Here is a 3,736-nt window from a genome sequence, read left to right as displayed (position 1 = left end):
GGGACAGCTGGGATACACCTGGGGACAACTGGACACATCTGGGGGTACCTGGGATACATCTGGGCACACCTGGGATACACCTGGAATATGGCTGGGGCACACCTGGGCACACCTGGGATACACCTGGGGGCACCTGGGGGGAGCTGGGATACACATGGGCACACTTGGGCACAGCTGGGATACACCTGAGATCTACTTAGGTACACCTGGGCATACCTGTGGTACACCTGGGACACACCTGGGCACACCTGGGATACACCTGGGATACACCTGGCGGCATTTGGGGCTCACCTGAGCTCGGTTGTGCCTCACTTGTGTTTTGTTTGTCTCACATCACACTTGTGTGTCACCTGTGTCTCACCTGTGCCCCACGTGTGTCATCTGTGTCTCTCCTGTGTCTCATCTCTGTCTCACCTGTGTGTCACCTGTCTGCGTCTCACTTGTGTGTGTCTCACCTGTCTCACCTGTCCCTTACCTGTCTCTCACTTGTCTCTCACTTGTCTCACCTGTATTTCTCACTTGTCCATGTCTGAATTCCTGGTGTCTCACCTGTCTCACCTGTCCCTTACCTGTCTCTCACTTGTCTCTCACTTGTCTCACCTGTATTTCTCACTTGTCCATGTCTGAATTCCTGGTGTCTCACCTGTCTCACCTGTCCTTGTCTCACGTGTGTCACTTGTCTCATCTGTCCCTCACCTGACTCACCTGTGCCATCTCACCTGTCTCACCTGTCTCTCGCCTGTCTCCTACCTCTATTTCTCACCTGTGCCATGTCACCTGTCCTTGTCTCACCTCACTTCTCTCACTTGTCTCACCTGTCCCTCACTTGTCTCACCTGTCCTTGTCTCACCTGTGCCGTCTCACCTATCGGTGTTTCACCTGTCTCACCTCTCACCTGCCTCACCTGTCTCACGTGTCCCCCACCTGTCTCACCTGTCCCCTCTCACCTGTGCTGTCTCACCTTTCCCGTCTCACCTGTCGGCTCTCACTTGTCCTTGTCTCACCTGTCCTTGTCTCCCCTGTCCCCTCTCACCTGTGCTGTCTCACCTTTCCCGTCTCACCTGTCGGCTCTCACTTGTCCTTGTCTCACCTGTCCTTGTCTCCCCTGTCCCCTCTCACCTGTGCTGTCTCACCTTTCCCGTCTCACCTGTCGGCTCTCACTTGTCCTTGTCTCACCTGTCCTTGTCTCCCCTGTCCCCTCTCACCTGTGCTGTCTCACCTTTCCCGTCTCACCTGTCGGCTCTCACTTGTCCTTGTCTCACCTGTCCTTGTCTCCCCTGTCCCCTCTCACCTGTCTCACCTGTCTCTCCTGCCCCCTCTCACCTGTGCTGGTCTCACCTGTCCCCTCTCCCCTGTCCTGTCTCACCTGTCCTGTCTCACCTGTATTTGGGGGGAATTGAGAAAAAAATTGGTAATTTTGGGGGAAAATTGGGAAAATTTTGGGAAATTTGGGGAGAAATTGGCAAAAATATGGGAAATTTTGGGGGGAAATTGGGAGAAAATTGGGAATTTTGGGGTAATAGTGGGAAAAAATTGGGAATTTTTGGGAGAATTTTTGGGAGAATTTTGGGGGGAATTGGGAAAAATGGGAAATTTGGGGAGAAATTGGGAAAAAAAATTTGGAAATTTAGGTGGGAATTGGGGAAAAATGGGAATTTTGGGGGGAAATGGGCAAAAATTTCAGGGGAAATCTGAAAAAAATGAGAATTTTGGGGGGAAATTGGGAGAAAATTGGGAATTTTGGGGGGAAATGGGCAAAAATTTCAGGGGAAATCTGAAAAAAATGAGAATTTTGGGGGGAAATTGGGAGAAAATTGGGAATTTTGGGGGGAAATGGGCAAAAATTTCAGGGGAAATCTGAAAAAAATGAGAATTTTGGGGGGAAATTGGGAAAAAATGGGAAATTTTGGGCCAGGTGGGCAAAAAATTGGGAGATTTGGAGGGAAATTGGGGAAAAATGGAAATTTTGGGAGAAGGTTGGAGAGAAATTGTGAAAAAAATGGGAATTTGGGGAGAAATTTGGGGAAGATTTTGGAAATTTGGGGAAAATTTGGGAATTTTGGGGAAATTTGGGGGAAAATCGGGGGAAATTTGGGAATTCTTGGGGAAATTTGAGGGGAGAATTTGGGGTTTTTTTGTGGGAATTTTTGGGAATTTGTGGAATCCCAGTGGAATTTTGGGGTGAATTTTGGGATTTTTGGTCAATTTTTTGCCAATTTGAGATGCTGGATTTGAGTTCGGGATGGATTTGGGATGGAATTTTCATGGATTTGGTTGAAATTTTTGGGGTTTTTTTGGGGAAAATTTTTGGGAATTTGTGGAATTTTAGATTTAGTTTGGAATTTTGGGGTAAATTTTGGGATTTTTGCTCCATTCCTGCCCAGTTTGAGATGCTGAACTGGGATTTGAACTGAATTTGGGGTGGATTTTGATGGGATTTCTGTGGAATTTTGGGTTTTTTGGTGGGAATTTTTTGGGAATTCTCTGGGAATTTTGGGAATTTCAGATTTTCTTTGAATTTTTGGGTTAAATTTTGGGGTTTCTGGTCCGTTCCTGCCCGGTTTGAGATGATGAACTGGGATTTGAACTGAATTTGGGGCAGATTTTGATGGGATTTCTGTGGAATTTTGGGGTTTTTGCTGGGAATTTTTGGGGAATTCTCTGTGAATTTGTGGAATTTTAGATTTTCTTTGGAATTTTGGTTTAAATTTTGGGATTTTTGCTCCATTCCTGCACAGTTTGAGATGCTGAACTTGAGTTTGATCTGAATTTGGGATGGAATTTGATGAAATTTCTGTGGAATTTTGGGGTTTTTGCTGGGAATTTTTGGGGAATTCTCTGTGAATTTGTGGAATTTCGGATTTTCTTTGAATTTTTGGGGTGAATTTTGGGATTTCTGGTCCGTTCCTGCCCAGTTTGAGATGCTGTACTTGAGTTTGATCTGAATTTGGGGAGGATTCAGGGTGGGATTTTGATGGTTTTGGGTCAAATTTTGGGGTTTTTTGTGGGAATTTTTTGGGAATTCTCTGGGAATTTGTGGAATTTCGGATTTTCTTTGAATTTTTGGGGTAAATTTTGGGGTTTTTTTCTCTGGGAATTTAGGGAGTTTCGGATTTTCTTTGAATTTTTGGGTTAAATTTTGGGGTTTCTGGTCCGTTCCTGCCCAGTTTGAGATGCTGAACTTGGCTTTGAACTGAATTTGGGGCGGATTCAGGGTGGGATTTTGATGTTTTTGGTTCAAATTTTTGGGGTTTTTTGTGGGAATTTTTTGGGAATTCTCTGGGAATTTGGGGAGTTTCGGATTTTTTTTGAATTTTTGGGTTAAATTTTGGGTTTCTGGTCCGTTCCTGCCCAGTTTGAGATGCTGAGTTTGGGTTTGAACTGAATTTGGGGCAGATTTTGATGGGATTTCTGTGGAATTTTGGGTTTTTTGGTGGGAATTTTTTGGGAATTCTCTGGGAATTTGTGGAATTTTGGATTTTCTTTGGATTTTTGGGGTAAATTTTGGGATTTTTGGTCCGTTCCTGCCCAGTTTGAGATGCTGAACTTGGCTTTGATCTGAATTTGGGGAGGATTCAGGGTGGAATTTTGATGTTTTTGGGTCAAATTATGGGGGTTTTTTCTGGGAATTTTTTGGGAATTCTCTGGGAATTTTGGGAATTTCAGATTTTCTTTGAATTTTTGGGTTAAATTTTGGGGTTTCTGGTCCGTTCCTGCCCAGTTTGAGATGCTGAAC

The sequence above is a fragment of the Onychostruthus taczanowskii genome, unplaced genomic scaffold, assembly GCF_017590055.1.
Source record: "Onychostruthus taczanowskii isolate IOZ18803 unplaced genomic scaffold, ASM1759005v1 scaffold432, whole genome shotgun sequence".
Lineage (NCBI taxonomy): Eukaryota > Metazoa > Chordata > Aves > Passeriformes > Passeridae > Onychostruthus > Onychostruthus taczanowskii.
This window is presented reverse-complemented; position numbering follows the sequence as displayed.